The sequence below is a fragment of the Telmatherina bonti genome (genome assembly GCF_933228915.1).
Source record: "Telmatherina bonti genome assembly, chromosome: 15".
In the NCBI taxonomy this organism is placed as follows: domain Eukaryota; kingdom Metazoa; phylum Chordata; class Actinopteri; order Atheriniformes; family Telmatherinidae; genus Telmatherina; species Telmatherina bonti.
Window position 1 is genome coordinate 30765028 of NC_136613.1, and position 24154 is coordinate 30789181.

The following is a 24154-nucleotide window of genomic DNA, read 5'->3' on the forward strand; positions in this document are numbered from 1 at the left end:
TCTACATACAGATTGTAGTTACATCAAATGTTAGCAACTGGTATTTGCCAAATATACAAGTTATCAGTAGATTACAGAGTTAGACTTTGTCGTGAAGGTGAATTTGCTCTGATATAACCAACTAAACTGGATTAATAATCAAGGCAACTTGGTGAGAAAATTCTGCTGGTTTTTCTATTTGTGGCTAATAAACAGCCTGGGGTACGGCTAATTCATCGGTTATGTTTAGATACCTTCCTGACTGAGTAAAGCCTGTATTGACAATTAGTTATTAGTTTATATTCTAACATGTTGATATGCTATATAATCATTGCGTAACTTTGCGTGAGTAGTACATAAGATAAATATCTGAAAGACTTTCTGCAGAATATTTGTTGAATATTTTCAGTTTTAGTGCTGCTGACGTAGATCAGTGTGGTTGTCTTTTCAAAGTCCTTCTGACTTTGTTCCACCACTTTTTCTTTAATCCCATGATGTTTTCCAATGAGGTCAAGGAAAAGAGCTTAGGAAGGAAAAGACAACTAGTCTTTGATAAAGTCAGACATCCAAAGCAAAAAGAACACAAACAAATCCACTATTTAGCTTCTATATATACTGTAGGCCTCTGACTTCCTCTATGCCACAGTCTCCATTTCGGTTCAGCATTTTGTGAAAAGGAATTGGATTTCATTGTGTTTTGATGGACGCTTCCTTTCACTCACAGCATCCATGCTGACGTTTTAAAGATAATGTAGCGTCTCTGAGACATAATTTAGCATTTTATTCTCTCAAATCTTCACATCATTTGTATTAATGTGATGGCCGGTGGGGACAATGACTTCGTTGTGTTCAGTCATTTCAGTGTACTTGTGCAGTTTCAGTCAAAATTATTCAAGCCGTGCTGTAAATTAGGTTTACTGGCAATATCTAGGTGTTTGTGTCCCAAACACACCCAGTACTTAAAACTAAGAGGTTGTATCAGGTGTGCTGTAGAAACTACACCTGATTTGCTTTTGGGGACTTATATTCAGCAGCTTGAATAATTTTGTTGTGACATTTTCTGTTGAATTTGGAATCACTGATGATTTTAGTTGTATTAAATGCTTTTTGTTTGATTTGGTTCTTGCAAACAGCTGCTAGTTTGTACATTCTGCCAATAGTTTGCAGTGGGAGCTGAATGATTTTGATTGTTACTGTATACATGTATCTGTTTATGTGATTGCATTAATTATGAGTGCAAAAAAATATTTTACAGTAACTCCACTCTGTTTTACGTTGTGTTACATTGCAGTGCTTTGTTTTATTTACTTGCTGAAACTATTAAGATCAAAACACACATATGCAGCTCACCTTAAACACTATATGAGATATAGATATGTGAGAAAATGTCTGAGTGAGGCCAAAAGAAGAAAAGAAACTAATCCTGAGTATGTGAAATAAATTTCTGCAAAGAACCAGAAAGTGTCAAAACGATAAACGCGTGAGCATGAAGGGCTGTGAGGACTAATCCTTTTCTTCTTTGCTGCAAGCAATTGCTACATGTTCTGTTCTAAAAATATCACACACAGCACTTGTCTTTATTAATCATAAGCACCAAAGGAAATCAATACATTTGAAAATCTGCATGGCATATAGACTCACAGTTAGATAAATAATCAATGACTAAACAAAACGCATAGTTAAAATGCTGTATGTTGGTAATGCAAAAGGCATTTTCTGATGTGAAGATAGCTTAACTTTATTTAGGCTTAATCTTTATCTTGCCCACAAACTGCCTGGTTATGTCCGATCATCCAGAGATATTTCTATGTGTTTAAACTCATAAAGTTTTTTTTTTTTTTTTTTTTTTTTTTCCGTAATCAAAAATAAAAAAAAAAGAAAAAAAGTTTGATAAAAATGTTCCCAGTGTAATTGATCACTTGAGAGGCTGTTTATAAAATGGTTTTGCATGTAATGAACAAATGTGGTGTGGCATAAAAAGTCACAACAATTCTGACTTCTCAAAAGACCTCTCCACCATCCCCTCTATGTACTGCATCTGACCAAGTCCTTAAGTTGTGTATCTGTGAAGCAAATACTATGAGGATATATATATATATATATATATATATATATATATATATATATATATATATATATATATATATATATATATATAAACATGTTTATAGATGTATAAGTATCTTTTCATTTCATTCATTATATATCAGTTCTTATTTATATGAATATTGTACAGAAGTTTGAAAAAGGGGGAAAAAAAGCAAGTTAACTCTTCAAGTTTAAAGATTACAAAGAGCAGGTTTTTTATTTCCACAGCAGAGGACGGGTGTAAAACAAGATCATCATTGTCATAAAGTGGTGTATGGTGGATTTAAAGGTGGAGTATGTAAGATTTTCAATATTTTAAAAAAATTAACTAAAAAATAACTAGAATCATAATTAGATTTTTTTTTTTTTTAAAAATATGTACGTTCCAGTCTGTCCATATTTGATGTGATGTTAAATTACAAGTTTAATCAATGACAAAGACCCTTCTGGAATGTTTTTCTACCAGTAAAAAAAATGTTCTTTTTGTCATTTATCATTAATTAAACTTGTAATTTAATAACACATCAAATATGAACAGACTGGAACCTACATGTTCAAAAAACTTTCTAATTATGATTGTAGTTATTTTATTAGTTAATTTGTTTTGAAAATATTGAAAATCTTACATACTCCACCTTTAAATCAAGGCTCATCAGCAGGAAGAAGGTAGGCGAGGAGAAAATCATCAATTTTATTTTAAATTAATCAAAGGCTCTACCAACAAAAAACCTAAAACAAAGAGAGAAAAACTAGGATGAGAGATGGGAGAAGCCATGACGAGAATCTGGCCAAGAACAAGGAAATGCAAGGAGCCTTTGTTCTGGGAGGTGATTAGATGTGCTAATGTAGGTGAGAAAATGTACTGGGAACAAGCGGTAACAGGACAAGATAAAGGCAGGTAACGACATCCAAGGACAATGACAGGTAAAAAAGAAAACAACTAAAACCAGCATCAAAGAATACAAGCTAAACACAACCTGCAAGCAATGAGGCGTCGCAAAATGAAGAGAGAACTGAAAATTAGAAATGGAGCAAAGGAAAAGAAAACCAGCATTTTATACAGAAGACAATGTTCTATGCACAAATACATAGTTATTTATATATGATACGAGCATCAACAAGAAACACATCTTCATCATTGTCATCATTTGTGTATTTATTTAAGAAAATAGATGACAAAAGAACAAATCCCTTGTCTAAAAAAAAAAAATCTGATAACTTTTTTCAGATTTCTATTTTTTCTCTGTTTTTGTAAGAAAAACATCTAAAACTAAAACATTTGCTTCATTTTCTCTTTACATGTGGACTGAAACACAGTATGTGTTTTACTTTTCAGCCTATAGACAAATAGATCTGTAATGGAGGTTAAAAAGGATGTACGACTGAAATTCCACAACTGTCAGTGATGTGTGACACAAATACATGTGAATGTTTGCTGAAAGCCTTGTTGGTCCATCCAGAACTGGACTGATTTTCTGCATGTGGCGTCACTTCTTTGTGGGAAAATTTGTGATTTGGTTTAAAAGTTTCTGAACCTTGGAACTGTCTTCATCTTCAACCTTGGACTCGGTTCAGTTGTAGGGGGTTGTATCCATGTGGACCAAGATCACGTTCACACTGTACTTTGGTCAAACCACCAAACCTTTAGAATAATATATCTCCAAAATCTCCATATCGCTGCACTAGTATTTAGCAAAAGAGAGAACAAGATCCACATGAAGAAGAAAACTCTGTTGCGAGTTAAACATGGACATAAAACTATCTGTTTGGGTTTTTTATTTTGTCTTATGTATACAGCAGAAATACACTGCAAAAATGAAGAGAGTATGAACAACAGACAAGGCAGAGGACTTTTAACGTCATCGCTGTGTATTTACCCACAATGCAAAGCTACGCCAAATGTAGAAAGTGACTTTTTTTTAAAAGTCAGTTTCTTGTATTTGGTCTGCTTAATACGGACCAAGTCCCCCTCTTTAATCTGAGGATTCAAATCAAAAAGGCTGATGTGAATGTGCCTTAAATCAGATTTTTGGTATTTCATGTTGGGCTGAGAAATGGTTGCAGAGGAGACTGAAAGGCCCAGTTCCTCTTCGCGGCCTCACCACTTTGTATTGCAGGGATAACGAACTCCTATTCTTTTGGGATCAAAGAGTAGCTGTTCAAAAAGCCCTCAACATCCTTGTGAAAGGGTTGGATGACTACAATGTCTTCATCCCTGAAGAAAAAGCACACCTTATCCCTGTAAAATGGAAAGTATAGCCAAGTGAGAGGCCCTGAGAGTGATAACATTCATCTGGAACTCTTTTATGATACGCTTTCACACCTCAGGAAGAGCATATAAAAGACGCAGAGACCTGTTGTCTTCGTCTTTGGGTGTGTTTAAGTCATGTGCAGTTGCTCTCAGTTACCTGAGATAGCTTTAGATACATGCAAACATTTCAAAGGGAGTTTCTGAAAGCCTTGTAATCAATCGTTGCGCAGCACCTTAAGTCTCAGTGAGGATCAGTGGACTTCATCGTCATGAAACACTTTCTAGCTCCCCCTGAAAATGTCAAAGTTGTCATTGAAATTCATTCTATATGCCACACATGCTGATGAAGGGAGAGCAGTGTAGTGAAGCATTTCATACCCCTGTTTTATGTTAGGGTGGTGCCTGAGAGGCCTGTACAAAAAGAGGTTCCCTAGAGTGTCCTTCTGCTGAAAGAAATCCCCTTTCAGCAGTTCTGAACCACTGACTCGGTATTTAGGAGGATAGTGAACAGGCCCACACACACTGATTCTCTTGAGATGTGCAGCCGAGTAAAGTTGTGGAGTTCATCTTGTTTAGGTAGTTACAGTATCATGTCTACTGTCAGTTTCCTATTTTCTGCCTTTACTCTCCATGTTAAAACTACCAGGAGAAGATATAGGATCCACCGCACCAATCTATTGGCTCATGTTACGCGCCTCAATTGCCATGATCTTTTTGACAAGATTCCTGGAGCAAATGTTCATATGTGGGGAGAAAAACAGGGATCTGCACTGCTGTCATGTACCCAAACTGTACAGGTCCACGCTTCCTGTGTGAGGAAGAAGATTTCAGCTGAGCTCTAATTGTGTCAAGACTAAAACATGTTGAGAAAATATGATTAAAAGAAAACATCCCTGCGATGGACTGGCGAGCTGTCCAGGGTGTACCTTGCCTTTCGCCCAAAGACTGCTGGGGTAGGCTCCAGCTTCCCCACGACCCTGAATTGGATTAAGCGGTGAGGAAAATGAATGAATGAAAACATAATCAGTGCAGCATTTTTTAAACTGATCATATTGTGATACTGTTGTAATCTTAGAGCAGTAACGTTGCTGCTTGTTTTTCTGGTTGTTGAGCAGAGGTAAACATTTCTCTGGTAGACTTTTTTGTGGTGGTTTGAGATTAGGGTTGCTTAAATGAACCTAATGTGGAGTGCCGACCTGCCTGCCTACCTGCTGTATGTGTGGAGTGTGACCTTGCATGAAGTACCACAGGATAGAGGTGTTGCTAACCAGGTGTTTGTTTTTAGCTCCATTATTAGCGGACTCTGTTCACTTACAAAAGTACAGTAAGATGGAAGGCTTTTTGGCCTGGACAGTTTTTAAAGGTCTTTGTCTTAGTTTACAAGTTGTGGTTTCAACATGTGATCATGTTTAAGCATCAGTCATGGGTGCAATACACTCTTAGAGAAGGGAAACTGTATAGCAGTAAGCTAGCAGGTTATCCTGAGACATGGAAATAGGAACGCTGCCACTAAAAGTCCATTTGAGTTTCGGCATCCTCAGGCAGCATCTGCCAGATTTCCAGCATGTACTTCAGGCTCTTGCTGTGATAGCGAGGACGCTCTGAATTTGTCCGACTGAGACGCTTATGTCCTTCGCTTGATCTATGTTGATATTTGTGCTGCTGCTACTAAAATTTAATTCAGACTGGCAGCAGCAGATTTAACTGTTTTACCACAGTTACTGAGGAGGTTCAAAATGGCTTCTTAGACATTTTAGACACCTTTTAATTTACTTAGCAAGACAAACAGGCATTTATTCCTCAGATATCTGGTCAGCTTAACAAATTTGATCACATGCTGTGGATCTTTAACGATTTCCAGCATGTTTTTATACCTTGATGAAAAACAAACCTCTGTAAGATAACTACATTACTCACGCATTGTATAAAATTAAGTGAACAATTTCAAGACATTTCCACAAATAAATTTATATTAAAAAATAATACTATGTTAAAAATGCTAAACTTGAAGGATACAGAGAGTATAATGTGTAAAGTACCAGAAACATGTTTAGAAAATATGTTTCACGCTCCCAACTCTTCAAAGAGGATACGTTTTGCTTTGATGACAGCTGCGCACCATCTTGGCGCTCTCCCAGCCAGTTCAATCAGGTAATTATCTGGAATACTTTTCAATTTACAGGTGTGCAATGTCAGAGTTAATTAGTTTAACTTTTTGCCCTCTTAATGTGTCTGAGTGCAACAGTTGTTTTGTGCTGCAGGTCTTGCTGGTGTGGAGTAAATATCATGCGACCAATCAGCAACTGCTGTTATCTTTATTTTAAGATTGGCTAAAATATTAATTAAGAAAGAACAGCTCATCTCTGCGATGGACTGGCGAGCTGTTCAGGGTGTACCCTGCCTTTCGCCCACAAGACTGCTGGGATAGGCTCCAGTTTCACCGCGACCCTTCATCAAACTAAGCGGATAGCAAAATGAATGAATGAATGAATGAATGAATGAACAGCTCATTTTACTTGAACCTTGCAAGAAGTTGGAATATATCACAAAGCGTAGTGGCAAAACTGTGACAAAATGGTCTCTCATGGCAGAACAGTTTTCCCTTTTTAACTTACATTTATGTTAACATGAAAGGTTCACACATAGAATATCGTGTCTCATAGGTTTTTGTTATTTATTATGTTCCATAATATAGAAAACAGAGATGTTTTGATCCAATCTCAATAAAATCCAGGTATGAGATTGGATCCCAGTCAATGAGGTCACTGATTGGTCCCATTGGTGTTGGTATTTGTACTGAGTTCACTCATATCCAGTTATTTGTGTTCCTGTGAAAAATGCTGAGTAAGATCATGAATTAGCTTCAACACAGATTTGCAGAATTGGAGCTATTTCTCAACCATCGTGCCAGCATGTGTGGTATAAAAATGCATTTATATATTTGTCATGATAATGTACACCCTCAGGTACATCACTCAAAATAAAGCAGTTTAAACTTGCCAATATCAATATAATATGAATCAGTGGGTCTGCTCCTTTTTAGTCAGCTGGATAACAATGTGGAGATAAGGGTTGACGAGTGGGGACAGAGGAGTTAAGAGGAAAGTAGAATGAAGGGAAACAAAAGAAGCATTAAACTTTAAAAGCAAAGTTGATTATTAAAATTTTAAAAAGCTTATGATTAGGTCATAATTTTGCAAGTATTTGTTTCAGGCTGTAGTCTGCAAAGCACAACAGTGTACATCGGAGGAGCATTAACAAATAAAAACAATTAGGTATAAATGAGACGGATATAACTTTAAATACTACTTAGAGCAGCTGATCAGAGCGATGATATCTGCAGTAGTTGTTTGAGAAAGCATTTTAATATATAGTTTCTGTTAAACTTGAATAATGCCACATATCAACATTTATCAAGTTGGTACATTTTCTAAGTTTATCTTCAAACCCACTTTGACCCATCTGTTCCATCATGTGGGTAAAGAGGGCATTATCGCCGTACATACTGATAGATCTGAGCGGGTCATCTGGCCGGTTGCCTGTTTTAAATGGAATGACAACTCCACCCACCCAACTTGCCAGTTGGTCACCCAGGGTGTTAAATGGAGCGTACCCAGCAAGGCAACATTCCCACTGGGCTGCTGCGAGATAGACAACTCAGAAAAACAGTGTTCCTGCAGCTGGTGGCATTAGGGAAAAAAACTGTCATTATGGAACAACATATGATTGGTTTTGTTTGTTTACTTTTAGGTTTTATTTCAGATTTTTCTTTAAGATTTTGCAGTTTTACTTCTGGTTGGGTTACACTCTTTTTGTTTTTATAAATTTGTTTGAAAATAAATGTAAGCTTATGGTAAACTTTGTAGAAGTATAAGTCTGGAAAGAAATTTGCAAATTTTTATTCTAAAGAAGGAGGAGGTTCATCGGGTACAAGAATCATGCATTTTGCATTTTTTAAACTAAACAGCACGATTACAGGTGTCTTATTCTGGTACTTTAGTTATTTGTCAGTCATATATACACACAGATTTAAATTACACTAATGTGCTTGTGATGTGTAGTTTGCCACTATCTTCAAGTGAAAAATAAAAGTCCTATTCTGAGATTTGGCAACAGCCCATATACAATGTTTAATGAATTGGATCAGTATTGATGAAAACAAAAAAGTAAAATGTGATGTATACGTTCCTGGAAGACAATAATCACAAGCTAGGAAAAATTTTGAACTGAAAGGTGTGTCCAAACGTCTGAAAGCGTACAGCCCAGTGGTCACAGCTAGTCTTTCCTTTGACGACTATGTTAACAGAAAAATTGGACAAAACATGACACTTTATTGGGAATTTGATGAAAATGACTCATGTTGGCTTGATGCAGTTCTTGTAAAAAGTTCCTGCTCCATACTGGTCAAGAGCTATGGGAAAAGGTCAAAAGAAGAGTCAGTGTTTTTTGGTATTTACTGACATTTCTTTCTGCTGCCTATGCAACTCAGCAGAAACACTGTTACGACCCCAACTCCGCTAGGGCAACTGAGCCGAACAAAAGAGATCTGTGGCAAGGTGTTCATATGGACCAATATAGATTTATTGTTCAGTGGGGGAGATGAGGCAAGAACAGAACAGAAATGGCAATATGGTAAGAATGAGCTGGGGTGTAAGTATCAGCCTAAAACCACAAAAGGCCTCAAAACAGCCAAACCAAAAGGAAAACAGGCATATAAAGCATTTTATTTTCCATACAAAAGCAGCACTGGTTTGACCATAACAAAAAAAAAAAAAAACAAAAAAAAAAAAAACAATAGAGGTAACCCCTACTGGTTTCACACCCACAAATAACAAGATTTCAGAACTACAAAAAAAGAACTAAACAAGAGAAAACAATGCTGCTCTATCAATATCCACTGGAAATACAACAGGTCCAAGTCCAAACACCAATGCAAGCTTAGGGCAGATCACTACTGAGCCAGTGGTTGCCGTTGAGTGAAGGACTCCACGTGTCTTTTAAGTCCCGGCCATTAGTGGAATCAGCTGAGACTGGAGCTCCAATTACCCAATGAGCAGAGAGGAAATGAGCATGTGACGGGTAGGACCAATACCAGCCAGGAGGCAGCAACAGTTTTGAAGGAGCAAGTGATCCCAGGTGAAGGAATTAGAATTAGCAGGCAACCGTAACAAACGTGAAAAACTCTTAAATTTAGATGAAAAATAGATTTTTTTTTTTTGTCATTAACCGGGTCATAAGTAAATTTCCTGAACAAGTCAACTACTGTAGCTTTTTCCAATTTTGCCCTGAAAATCCTCCCATAATTATCCCTATTTACTTTCTAATAATCTTTCTGTAATCATCAATGCATGGACGAGTCTCGTACATCACAGCTTTTCTCACTGATCTTCATGTATCTATGCATTGAAAGATGATTCATGATTTATTATGTTTGTTTACCTGCTGAGCTGCTTTCCTGTCTTAGTTTTACCCAAGGCAACCCATGAGCTCTATATCACTCATGTTTTCCTCATTTTATATCAGCGTGCTTCATGTCCGAGCTGCGTGCCCGCTGTCTTTAGGAGACTAACACACATCATGCAGAGCCAAGGTTAGAGTAGGTTGATACAAGAGTCATAACTACTAATTTCTTGAGAACCAGACTGATCACAGACTGTAGTTGGTAATGAAGAAGCACAACAAAGGAAAGCACATCTGTTGGATTCATTATTCAATCCATTTGCTTTGTTAGCTGCAACCACATCCCTTTTTTTTTTTACCCTCTTGGCTTTCATGCATTACTTCTATCTATGAAGACATTTTGAACTGCAGTCCCTATTAAATAAATTCAGTATCAGTGGTGTCAGTGTTGGTGCAATACCCAGGGGAAATTTTATCTGCCGCTCACTTAGCTGCCTTCAAAGCAGTGATAGTCACAGTTAAACGTGGGGAAATAAGTAAGACACAAAGCGATAGTAGCCATATCTCTGGGTAAAGTACACATCTCCGTGTATACTGATGTAACCAACTGAAATAACTGGGAAAAGATGAGTCAGATAAATTACAGCAGTGTGTATGTTGTATAGGAACAAAACGTGAAATGTGGTTACATCAGCAGTAGGGAACAAAGACCGTGATTGCGCTTCAGAATCTGTTCCATTTCTCTTTCACCTTCTTTTTGGAGTTGATTTAAAGACATTTAAGCAGACATGCGACACACAGAGGTCGCTCTGGAACGTGAATGTGCAGCGGTAGTCTGCGTTTTGTGGTCTTTCATTCTGGGCTTCTTTTTACCTTTCCAATTATTCTTGGAACTCATTTACCTCAAGATTACCACAAAATCCTTAATATGTGAACACACAAAGCGAGATAATGGGTCGTGTGATGTGTTGCTTGAACGTCATTGAATACATTTCTAACAAAAAAGAAAACCAATTTTATTTATGTAGGGTTTCTCTGATCTTATTTACCCAGACAAAGCACTAAAGTGAGGCATTGCGAGGATATATGGAGTTCAATGCCTTGCCCAAAGGCTTTTTCACATATTACCAGGGTAAACCAGGAAGTGCTTCACTGGCCCTTTAATTGGTGGTCCACTTGTCTTCTTCCTGAGTCACAGCCGCCCAAATTTTCACTAACAAAGAAGAAAAATTTACAAAGATGCAAAAAATTCCCACAAAGAGCTACATTTAACTGTTTGTCAATCACAATAATAAAAACTTGAACTCCCAGTTGGTGGACCATCTTACCTAGATGTGACCCAAAAGCACGACACCTGGAATTACGCAGCGTTGAACAACCAGGTTAGGGTAGATTTCCCACATGGAGTCAAAGTACAAAAATAGGCAGTGTTTTTTTTTTTTAATATGTTGAATATTCATTGGAAACATGTTACCGAGGCTACAGGGTTAAATCTTACCCCTCCATCGCACTTAATACTGTTTCTGCAACCGTAGCATGGAATGCTTTCACTGCTTTTTATAAAACCAATCAACAGATCATTTCATTCAATGATTCCACCATTCAAGATGAGATCTGACACATTTTCTTCATATGATTCATGCTGCTTTCACGGTTCGTACGACAGATGAAAGAGCTGGTTTGAAGAAGTGTGATTCAAATTCACTTATATTGAAAATGAGAAGAAACCTTTAAACCAGCATGGAAATTGTATTAGCCAACAAAAATACCAAGCATAATTTTCTCAACAGTTGCTGGCTATGTTATAGTGGCTCAGGTGGGAAAGCGGGCTGTCCACTGGCCTGAAGGTCAGTGGTTTGAGTCCCCCACAATGCAGCCTGAAGCCAGTGTTCTCTGAGGGTCAGTCCTGAGCCAGGATAAATGCAGGGGTTGCATCAGTAATGGCATCTGGTGTAAAATGTGCCAAGGAAAACGTGTGAATGGCCTGCTCCCACCTACCGATCTGGTGGATGGGAGCCATCAAGGCCCGTTGAGGAAGACAAAGCCGAAAGGGTTGGAGGAGGAGTTTCATAGGAAAAGATGGCTGTCAGCTCAGCTTGCATTTATTGAAAAGGATCCATCTGCAGCCTGCAAGATTTTAAATTATGCCCACTTATAGAGGCCCCCGCACCTGGTGAGGAGTTGTAGTACCAAAGCAGCCAGTACACTGACTGTACTTCTTGGTGTGGGAACTCTGGAGAACTCCACATACTTGTTTCTCTTTTACTGAAAGACCAGAGGACATCAGTGCTTCTAAGCACTTTCACAAGGTGCAGCAGGAAAAGCAATGTCATAGAGAAAATTGTATAATTTCACCTCAATAACGTGTTCACCCTTTAAAGTTTGCACTAAAGAAAAATATTTTTTTGCATTTTTCCATTTACAATATAAATCAATGTTTATTTTAATAAATAAATAGTGAATTTGGCATTAAATATGTATACCAAATTATAATGATGCCTCAAGCAAGGTTATATCCACAGACATTTAATACAATTTGTTCTAGTCACTGGAAAACGACAAAGCAGGCGGTTAAAAGGTTTCCTCATAAGAGATGATATTGGTCAGTAAAGCTCCAAAATACAGCAGCAGGCATTTGTTGGGTAAATATATTCTTCGCTTCCTTCTAATGCAGCCTGTACAGGAAGCCAACAACCAGCTGTTGGGAACATGTGTTGGAAGGCTCTTCTTATACCCAGACTCAGGCGACATGAGTGCACACAGCAGGGGCCCCTTTCGTCCCTGCTGCGTCTTGACATTAGTTTGGTGCAAAAGCCCAAAGACTACGAGGCGAGCAACCTCTCTGCTTCTGCATGCCTTCTTGTGTTTCCAGCTCATATGCTGTTTGTTTTCAGCGCCTCATCCATCTGCAACGACATAAACATGCAAGCGACGCTCTGTCGCAGTGAGCGAGATTGTCTTCTACTGAATGAGCTCCTCTCCAGGAGAGGGAGTCGGTCTAAGTCATTGCAGCGCTGTTTCTACTGATTTAAAGAACTAGTGTGGAACCTTTAGGGTGTTTTATATGCAAGGTTGAATGTGATGAGCTGCATCTTTATGTAGCTTTGCAGAAAACCCCTAATACTGATCGGTATTATCTGTCTTTCAAGTGAACTTGAACACACCATGGTACATCTATGTTCAGTTGGTTGAAGAAAAATGGCAAATTGACCAAATTTGATGTTAAAAGACAAGATGTTGCTCACTTTTCTCTGCCGTCTCCACAGGCTCTGTCATCTTGCCATCATTTTTGTTGACATCTCATGTTGTTCTTTGTGTTTTCAGCTTAGCAATGCACTCATTTCACCTCGCACCCACTCCAAGGAACACCCACCTATTACAGCTTGCAGACAGGCCTCTCCATCCTAACAAGCCTCTGTCAGGTTTGGATTGGCAGGGTGTAGAGAGTGGATGGTTTCCCAGCAGCTGATGGTGCCTCGTATGTGTGGCTTAAGTTAACTTTTCTTGTCATAAATGTCACAGCTGTGTCTTGTTGGACTCGTGTTCTGCCAACAAAAGAGTTGCCATTTGCTAAAGCTAGACATTTAAGTGGGCACTCTGGCAGGTTTTCTGGGAGTGAAACACCGTCATGTGAAAGAATGACTGCTGGAGAAGAAAAAAGTCATCTGCTAAAGTTTAAAAAAGAATAATTTATCCAGCAACCAGAGTTCATAAGCATCAGAAAGTGGAGCTGTAACCCAGACGAACTACAGTAACGATGAAGGGAAAAAAATCCTCTCATTTTGAAGGTTTTACATTTCAGGATGAAATAAAAAGAACGCACACTTCAAGATGAGAATATATTTATATATTTTCCATCCCTTAACAATATTGCAAAGGTTTAGGATAGTTTATGTATATCGATTGCAGTGTGGTTATCACCACGGCATCGCAGTGAGAAGGTCGCTCTTCCCTTGGCTGCGAGGGGTTTGAACATCAACCTTTCTGTGGTCATAAAGGAATGGACGTGATCACTCAGGTAGGCTGTGGCGTATAAATCCCATTGATAATAACAAGGCTCAAAGTGTGTGTGTCTGACACTTTAACACCACCAAGAGTCTGAATCATTGGTACAAAGCTGGATCGACCCATGCTGTTTACGCCAAATTCTGGCCCTACCATCACAACAGTGTGTGTGTGTGTGTGTGTGTGTGTGTGAGTGTGTGTGAAGTGCAGCCTTTCCTGTTCTCAGCTGACAGGAGCGGCACCCGGTGTGGTCTTCTGCTGCTGCAGACCATCTGCTTCCAGGTTGGACGTGTTTTGTGTTCAGAGATGATGTTCTGCATATCTTGGTTGGAACCAGCGCTTATTTGACACTTTGTTTCCTGAATCCCCTTTCTTCCTCATCCTGATGCTCCATTTGAACTTCAGTATGTTGTCTTGACCATGTCTGCATGGCTAAATGAATTGAATCACTGCCCTGTGATTGGCTGATTTCTTTTAAGAGAAGATGTATCTAATAGAGCAGCAGGTAAATGGATTTTTTCCTTCCCTGTATTTGGTCATCATCAGATTTCATCCGGCATGCTTCACCTCAGAATGACACCCAGCTGCTTGCTTCAGGCCACATGTGAGTCTGTGTGACTTCTGTGGGCAGGATTCACAATATGCGACTAATTGTTGTTTGGTCTGATGATCATTTTCACATGTGGAAGCTGCGTGGGTTGGATGGAGGGATGTGTCATCTGTTTTCCTGCTCATTGATGCTGATATCCTGTCATGTTTGTTCCTGTTGCATTTTGCAGCCTCTCATTTTGGCACGCTCCATCCCTGCAGCACACAGTCACGCACCGATGCGTGCACCCACCTTCACTTTACATCTCTCCTTTTCTTTGTCACCAACTTGCTTGTGTTTTCTGCTGTGAACACCCCCCCCCCCCCCCCCCCCATCTCACTCCCTCACATTACTCTCCTCGTTTCCGCTCGCTGTCAGTCATATCATCCAATCAATTTTCCTTTTTTCACTGTTTATTGTAAATCCTTCTCCCTCTCCCCTAACTCCCCCCTGCATCCATCCCCCTTTCCTCACATCACATCCTTTACATCCCCATACCTGCATTTCCACTGCCTCCCCATCTTCTTTCGCCACCTGTCTCTGTTGCGTCCCTGTCGGCCAGCAGCTTCGTTGGATGCTTGGTGAAGTCAACGCTGGCTGCTGTTGTAGAAGCACAAAATGAATGATGATGGTTCTGCTCGCTTTGTTGGGTTGTTGTGTGTTATGACCTGGTAAGGAACAGATGCATTCACTCCCTCTTCAACCCACTCCCCCATACCCCCCGCCTCCACAAAGTGCTCCGATGGTGGATGCATCGGTAGCTCTGCCCGTGTGTGTGTGTGTGTGTGTGTGTGTGTGTGTGTGTGTGTGTGTGTGTGTGTGTGTGCGGGATCCTAGGCCGGTAGGGAGACAACAGGTTCTGGCTGCTTCCCAAAGCTTTGCATGTGAGACCTGCATGAGGAAAGTTGAGGGTAGGCAGAGCCACAGCAGCCCCTGCAGGAGGCTCGGGGAAACTCGATTGTGTTGTCAAAAAACAAAAAGAAAAGAAAAAAAAAAAAAAAAACTAAATGGTTGAAAAAAAAAAAAAACAGTCATTAATGCAATTATAAATACTTCAGATGAGATGTTACTCAGAAAAATCAAAACAGATGAACAAGTGCACTTAGATAAGAGCAGCACCAATCAGAAGTTTGTACTCATCCATTAGATTTAATGGATGAGTGTGTTGAGCTTTTTGAGTGGAGGTTTATTTTTGTATTTACTGTTCGTGTGTATTATTATCCATTTACCTCCATATTTCCTGCCATCAAGTCAACCTAGTGACAAATTACAAATCTTTCTATAAAACCCAAACTATTAATTCATCTCATTTCACAGTTTAACGCCTAACAAGGACATCAGACACAATGGTTAGTGTTGGATGCCAGTGTTCTTCCCCTTACGTTCTTTCAGCCATCACCAAGTGTTGTTAAATTACACAAGCCAATATGACTGATCAAATTTAAATTATCGATCAAACATTGATTCAGTAGTGAATTGTAGGTACAGCTGCAAAATATATTGTTTGAGGAATGTCATTGCAGTGTACGTGTGTGCAGTAGTCACATCGCTGGTCCTGAAATGTAGGAAGCGAATGAACTCAACATGTCCATCTGTCCATCTATGACCTGTAGACGCAGATGAAACGCACATCAATTTTTATTTCCAACAGCGCCAACGTTGGCAGTTTTCAACGAAATACGATGACACACAACATTTACTCCGGACATAGCACAACAAACACAAGTGATAAAAGATAATAAGAAAAACTTTCAAATACAGACAGACACTTTAAAGGGGTGCTATTGTGGTATTTTGAGTTTTCTGAGCTTTCTACAGTGCTACAGAGTGGAATCCTCATCAGACATGTGAACGGCACTGTTTTTTATCACCTAAACGCATGTTTTAGTTTGAGTTCCAGCACGCTCTCCGTTCGGTTTCCATAGCGACGAAAAACACGTTGTTTTAGAGTTTTTTCTACTTGGAAATCCTTGTGACGTCCCGGGGGATAAGGTTCGGTGATTGGTTACCTTCTACTGGTTAACAAGGGCATGTACAAATACATCAGGCGGGTGGAAAACGTGGGATAAAGTTATTTCCAACGATGGCTGATGAGTTTACCAAAGAGAGACATCCTGCTGCATTCGTTACTGTGGGTTGCTGTTTTCCACTTCGTTTTCAGGGTCTGATTCAGGTTCCAACATGTAGGGCTGTATGATGTGTGTTGACATTGTATTTTGTTTTTTTATTGAGTTCATATTAGCCTAATCCTTCTGTTTATGAGATGTTACAATGACAGCGAAAGCAGGTGCGGTGCGCGCTCCCGATGTAGTGCAGTGGCGGGAGGCGGGGCTTAATGCGGAAGAGTCTCAATCCACTCGTTTTGCCCACAGACTGATCTGACAGCCTATGGAGAGGGTCGGTCTGAAGTAAATAAAGCCATTTGTGACAATAACTCGACCAATCCCAGCCCTTCTGGTCTCAGAAATAAAAATAAATTAACCTGAAATGCACATAATAGTTCCACTTTAAGTAAAAAGTGAACAAAAAGACGTAAGATGCAGGTTGATTAATAAGATGGCAAAAGAGCAGTGTTAATTCATTAATTGAACATTTCTGTATTTTTTCATATCACACTACATATAGCAGAGTATTAATAAATTGCAATGTTTTTCCAGCATCGCAGATGTCTGCTTGTAGGACGTGAAGAAAGAAACATGTCGAACTGCAAAAACGTCTTGTGTTTAATCTAATGCGGAAAATGTCGATATCCAAACTGCTAGAGTCACACTGAACCAATGTGGTTCATTTATTTTAACTTTGTTCTTAAAATATTTTGTTTAATAGCTTTAAACAGGAGTAAAGTTTACTCAATATGCTTCTTTAATGCGATAAAAAGTTATTGTTGTGAGAGAGTTTCAGAGTTTACCATCCAGAAAGTGACTTTCTACTCCAGACTCTTTATTTGTCTGATTGATCTCAGGAAAACCTGGATATTGTTTATATTTTAGATGTTGGGATTTCACATGACTGTTCAATCATTCTGACTTGAACTAATTAAAAATTGTGTTGCTGCAGAATTTGTGGTATCAGCAAACATCTTATTGTCGTCCAGTGGATCATTATGAGACTGTATGGTGATCATTTACCCACCTTATGTTTACACAAGAGAAGGGTCCAGACGAAAGGGTGAAGGTTGAGTTTAATAAGAATAGAGCGCACACACACTTCTCTTCTCTCTGTATTCTTGGTTGAGACACAACACAATTGTCCAGGCTTGGCCGGAGTGGCGCTTCGGGGCATTGTCTTGGACTTCTGTAAAGCCCGAGCCAGCCGGCACACAAGGCAGTGCCATATGGCCTTGGCCGCGACCAACTTTCCTGTCTGCAGAAACTGATGTCGGATCAAATTTTCCCACCTTCTGTCGCATTCACCAAGTCTCATTAGCATCTCTTCCATCTCAGTCGTCCATCAGAATCTTCCCATAAACGCACCTTCCAACACACATCTCGGATTCTTTCGACACTTCCGTCTTTTTCATTTCCATTAAGCTGACAGTCATCTGAGTTTACTAAAGAACAAAAGCTGATGAGACTTTTTTCTTTATTTCTCCGAGACTGCCAACATCACATAATGCTAGTTATCAAGTAGTCTAGGACCTTGACAAGAACAGCTTTGCCTCTATTATGGTCATGTGATGCCTGGTGAAATGAAAGAAAGAAAGAAAGATGGAGTGAACACCCTACTTTCTGGCTTTCTTACCTTCTCCTGTCACGTCAAAAGAAAACCCAGAAGGCTTTAAAAAAAAGAAAAAGATCTTTAGAAAAGTGCAAACTTCCTTTTCAAGAGGAGTTGAAGATCAGTTGAAAGATTCATTTTGGTGTTTTTGTTGATGCTGTTTTATCATTGAGAATGTGTTTTTCTGCTCTCAGCCTGTCTTAAATATGGCCTGTCTCCACCACAACACAAAGGGACACTACAAGACACGAGACGCTCCTCTATAACCCACATAGGAGTTTTCCTGGGCGAGTCTGTAATTTGCTCACAGCTGCATCCTCCTTCTAACACCTCCTCGATTGCAGAGATGGAGGTTTTAGACGTAAGCCCTCCCCATCCCCTCTTCCCAATCCTCTCATCACAGCTCTCCTTTCCGCGGGGTTGAGAGCCAGATATACGGAGGAAGATCAAGAGAGGGGTTGGGTGAGTTTTCACGGGGAAAGAAGGCACTCTTAAAACACCCGCAGGGTTCTGCTGGGCAGCTTTCCCTTCTGTTGCATCACGTCTGGCATAAAGTGCGAGTCCCCAGGTTAAGGACAGCCCGAGCCAGATGGGAGAGAGTGTCAGAGTGAGGGAGGGGAGGAAGAGAGGAGTGATAGGGGGGATGGCATGAAAAAAAGCACGGACCCTGCAGTAAACTCTTCCAAACGCCTTTGTAGCGTTGCCATTTGTTCCTTTTCTCTCACTCTCCATTAAAAGGATTTTCTATCCTTCACTTTCTCTCTGTCTGCATCGCCATGTTTTCTTCTCTTTTTTTTTAAATTTTATGATGATCTGTTTTTTTTTCTTTCTTTCCCAGTATGCCTGTTTCCTCAGGCACTCCGGTTCTTTCTTTTACCATGCCAAGTTTGTCAAGCCAGGGCTCTGTTATTACCCGTCTGCATCCCACTTCTGTATTTCCTTTCATTTTCATTACTCCCTCAGTCTCCTACCCCCTCGGCCTCACTCATTTTCCCTCCGTTAGCCCAGTTTGCGCTCATCGTTTTGCCTCTCGTCTCTTCTACAGCCTTTTTCCTTCCTGCTTCCCAATCCCTTTGATCAAGAGCCAGTGTTGGGTTTCGTTTCCCCTCCCATACTCCTCCTCCTTTTACTGTCTTTGTATTCTGCCATCTTTATTTCTCTCAGCTTGTTAAAACCAGTGTTCACACTTGATCATTATTATGCTCCTGGGTTCCTGAATCGATGTCGTGTTTATTTTCCCCTTCTCCTTGTGGGCATAAACTCAGACAGTAGTCACACTAAGCTAGCTAAATTTAAAATGCTGCTTATGCATTCACACAAGTGTTTTTTTCAAGAACCTTTTCAGGCTGTTCACATTCAAAATACCCAAATAGAGCGATAGGAGAATTGGTGGAACTCCTTTAAGGCACTTAAGTCTTCCTCTTAAAGCCCGCCATTGTCAATCTTAATGCTAAGCTAAGCTTTGAATAGAGAGAAAAGCAGACTTTCCTGCTTGCTCAACAACTGACTGAAGAAAAAGTAAATGCATTTTACTTACCTGCCAGATCTCTCACAATCAAAGAGATCTTAAAGGCCACAAAATGATATAAATGCTTTATTTCCATTTTAACATTTAAATGAAACATTAGCGCTGCATGCATATTCATTCCTGTTTGTCACTGAACAAGTCGAAGGGTCATCTTTTCATTTTTATTTTGTAAAATGTAAAATCATTTAAATTTTCCTTAAAGCATGTGTGATCACTGTATTTGTCATGTGTCCATTTTAAATCTTTAAGAGAAAAAATACAAACATAGAGACATATAATATTGCCATATTGTCAGCATGCATATATTTCCCTGCAGGCTAGCATTTGGAGGTTGGGGAGTTGGTGGGGGATTAAGTTTGTGGATTTCTGAATCAAAAAGCATTCATTTATCACTTGGCTTGGCTTTTTTCTTGCTTCTTTTCTTTATACTTATACAAAACGAATCAACAAGGAAAAAATCATGTTAAGCATCAGTTTCAGCCTCAAAGTCCTAAATGGTCATTACAAAGTGTCATCTCATGAAAATGACATTATCCGTTGCCTATAAAGACATAAAGTGTTTCTGTTACCTTCTTCTTTATTCTGTGTGATGATCTACATGAATAAGCCAGTCAGAAATGATAATGGTTGTTGTGGTAATGGTGAAACCGTGAAACTTGCCGCATGTGTTACTTTAGTAAATTACTAAGGATCTGGATTAAGCTGCTGAAACTTCCCAGTTCTATTAGCTTATCTTATAGAAAGTTGGTAAGGCATCATGCTTTTGGTGATATTCTCAAGTGGAAAAGATTCCAGGTCAGTTCATTAGAGACTGAAAAGTGGGAACAGAAATGGGAACAAAGACCCGTGAGCAGTTTTACCTCTTTTCGTGTAGGAACTATCTAGCTAGGATTTCATCCTTCTTATAGAAAACGCTGCAGGAAAACACAAATTCCTCACGTTCAGTTCTTTAAAATGTGATCAGGTTATGTCCTGCATCCAACAGAGCAACGTCTGACAGCCATTCCTCCTTTCCAGGCAGTAATATTTTTACAAGTGAATAATCACATTTCTTATTCCTGGAGTGTAATAGCTGCAAATCAATATGGAATCAAATGAATACCTCTCCTCCACGACCCTCCGCCCCCCCCCCACCCCCACCACCACCAAAAAATATGGAAACTAAAATTCAGCCCTGGAGTGCCATCCGTCATCTGAAAAATCTTGACTTGTTCTGTAGCCGGAAAACCATGTGGGGATATGAATGAGAAATATTCTTCTGTGCCTTAACAGCTATTTTGCTGAGTGCCCTTGAGCAAGTCACTTAACCTCCCACTGCTCCAATGGAGCAACAAGAGGGGAGCAGCAGAGGATGCCAGCCATTTTTCAATGCGAGCATAACCATTAAAAATCTTTGTTGCTAAAATAGAGCAATCTAAATGAAAACACAGAACCAGACGTTTTCTCCAGGTTTAGCAGCGAAAAATGGTTTCCCTTCACTATAATTCCCTTTTATTCTTACAGCATAAATGAGCAGGAATTATTTGAACACATCTTTTTTTAGGTGGTTTCGTTATTTTTTAAAAAATGTTTCTACATTTTGTAGCAGGGCAGAAGATCTCCGAGCAACTAACCCTCCTAGCCTCACTGCTAGATCTCTGTTAACATTTGCATACCTACCATTAGCTGTGCATATCTCTGCAGAAACAAGGTCTATGTAACACTTCTGAAGTCAAAAAGAGAGCACGTGAGATTATTTTATGGTGTGTAAATGTGTGTTAGTGATGATGAATAAGATACTTGACCACCTTTAACCACTGTTAGTCCTGTGGGCTGAGAAGTTCCCGTCCTCCAAATGTACTGAGTCTCATTATAAAATATAAAATAATATCTCGGTTTACACTGAGTTTTTTCTTTATTTAGTTGTACTGACACAATAACATGACCATAATGCACAATAATGAATGAATAAGTAATGATACCAGCAACAGATCAAACAAAAAATAACTTAATCATCATTACGTTTCAGACACTGCAGTCACAATGTGAAAACCTGCAGATGCTATCACTAAACACTGCAACACTGCTCTTTCTTAGCAGTACTTTCTTCTGGTCAGAAAGCTGTGATTCTGTCCTTAAAATCCACATCATGAAGAATTTCCTGCTCAGTGTTCAGAAGGTTACTGACTATGTTACCTAGTTTGTGGCTGAAATATGTTTAAGAAAGACAATCTCTGCTGTTTATGCACTCTGTCATATCAGTGTATTTATGTTGACAAGCCTTTGGTTCCATTTGTGCCCAGTAAGTACTTTGGTCCGGTCTAAGTCATTCCCCAGAGGACCAGGTCACTGCTAAGAAAACGGTCTGGCTCGTCCCGCCTCTGCCTTCCTCTCCTGTGGCATCATGCAGGTCCTGCTGCTTTCTCGGTAGATTGGATGAGTGGTTCCTTCTTTGTCAGCGATGAGAGACTAAAAGAATCCCGGGTTCCTTTGGATTAATCAGCGGTCTGAATTTAACAAAAGGTGCTGATTGACTGGACAGCTTATAAGTTACACAACAATTAGACTTTTTGGTTGACTTTGTCTCAAAAATGATAGCCCCCTAAACTCCGTGCCCCTCTGGGCTTCAGCCCAGGCGGTCATCCGGAGACCCTCCAACCATCTTGAAGGAGCTGGTTGTTCTTTCCCTTCTGTGCTCCAACCAATCCCAGACCATGTCAGCTGGGGTTAGGTCAGCTGCTTATGGAGGTCATATCATCTGAAGCCTTGCTCTATCACATGGGTTGGACACAGGAAATATTCCTTTTCAGGATGAAAAGGAATATTTTCACGGGATGATGCAGCTGTAGCCCTGAATATCCTCCTGACTACCTCCTCCGTGGAGGACCTTTGTAAACCTAAATATTTTCATCTCCCTGAATGCTACTGAACTAGCACCTTTTGGTCTTTAAAGAGGACATTTAGTGCTTTTAAATGGTACCTCATTTGTGTGTGTGTGTGTGTGTGTGTGTGTGTGTGTGTGTGTGGGGGGGGGGGGGGGGGGGGGGGGGGGGGGGCTTTGTGAACTTTCTTTCTCTCTTCAAGAAAAATGGCCTCCATTTCAACAAGCATGTTTTATGGGAAGAGCAAAAGTGCATAATACTTTTCTTTGTGCTGTTTTTACTTGAAATTTTGTAGTTATATTTTCATTGAATATCTTATAAACACATTAAATCGTTTCTTAGAAAAATATAACTATATTTTACCACAATATTTAAAAGTTTAAGCAATGTCCTCCGTAGTGGACATTTGTAGTTCCACATTTTTTTTCTGGTAGTCAGGAGGATATCAGATCACAGTACAATGTCTGCAACCGAAGTAAAACAAAATAAATTTAGAGAGGTTTTTGTAGACTCTAAAATGGACGCTTTGCCACAGTTTGACACCGTCTGTCCTCAACATCCTGCTGTTAAAACATCTGGTTTTCTTGGATTTAACAGCAAGTTTTGATTCATGGATGAAAAAAAGGAAAATAAAAAATATTTTTTGACATTTCAGAATATACAATCCTTACTTTTTGCTTTAATAAGCGGTTGCTGCACTCTTGGTATTTTCTTAAACATAACATGAGGCGGTCATCCGGAGCCCCTCCATCCATCTTGAAGGAGCTGGTTGTTCTTTCCCTTCTGTGCTCCAACCCATCCCAGACCATCTCAGCTGGGGTCAGGTCAGCTGCTTATGGAGGTCAGATCATCTGAAGCTTTGCTCTGTCACTCTTCCTCTTGGTCAAGCAGCCCTTGTAGAGCCTGGAACTGTGTTTTGGCTCATTTTCACATTCAAAAACACACGATGGTCGCAGTGAGAGCAAAGCAGATGTCACAGTGGAGAGATGAGGAACAGCTGATGCTGAGATGTGTCTGCTGTTTGAACTCTTGAATGCATTGATGTTCGCTCTGATCTGAAGCACTGCTGAGACCACGTTGGAAGAAACTCAAAGTTATTGACAGTTTCTGAACTGACTGACCTTCTTTTTTTAAAACTGATGAGTTTTGAGATTATTACAGTCAGTTTCTAGCTGTCCACAGTTTTCCACTAATTCTGCTCTTTACTTGAAAAATAGTATTGTTGTTGCGTCTATTGTGAGATAACTAAGTTCAACACGTGTTTAACAAGATATATAATGGAGTACTTAGAATTATTATTATAAATGTCTTATTGTTTTCTTTTATTGGTGTTTTTGGTTTGATAAAAATCTTTATAAAGTAGAGAATTATCACAACAGAGATGCTCCCTCAGGCTGGAGGTTTTATCAGCATCACTGTTCACAAGACAAAGGCAGTGGTGTGTTAATATGATGGACTCAGACGTGGTCAATAAAACTTTTCAGAGCTTTTGTCAAATAAAAACTCAACTACTTCTTTTATTTCTTGCATTTGTACTGGTTTTTACCATTTGGAGGATTCAACCTGCTCAGTCAGTAATCCCTCCAAGCATTGGTTTTTATGACAGCTGTGAACTCAAATGTCTTTATTTTTTTAAGTTTCTGTGGTATTTATTAGGTTTTTCTGTGTCTGCGTATGTGCTGTTAAAGCATATGTGACTTAAAATTAATTAAAGATAATTATTTTTTTTTTTAAAT

The 24154-nt window shown here is 39.4% G+C and overlaps 1 protein-coding gene across 1 annotated transcript in view; it reads left to right on the forward strand.

The window, feature by feature from the left end:
- LOC306766327 (tomoregulin-2-like) overlaps nt 1-24154 on the forward strand; it is a gene marked incomplete at both ends in the record, with an annotated part of 156224 nt that overhangs the window by 36170 nt on the left and 95900 nt on the right. The gene's annotated exons all lie outside the window — the stretch shown is intronic.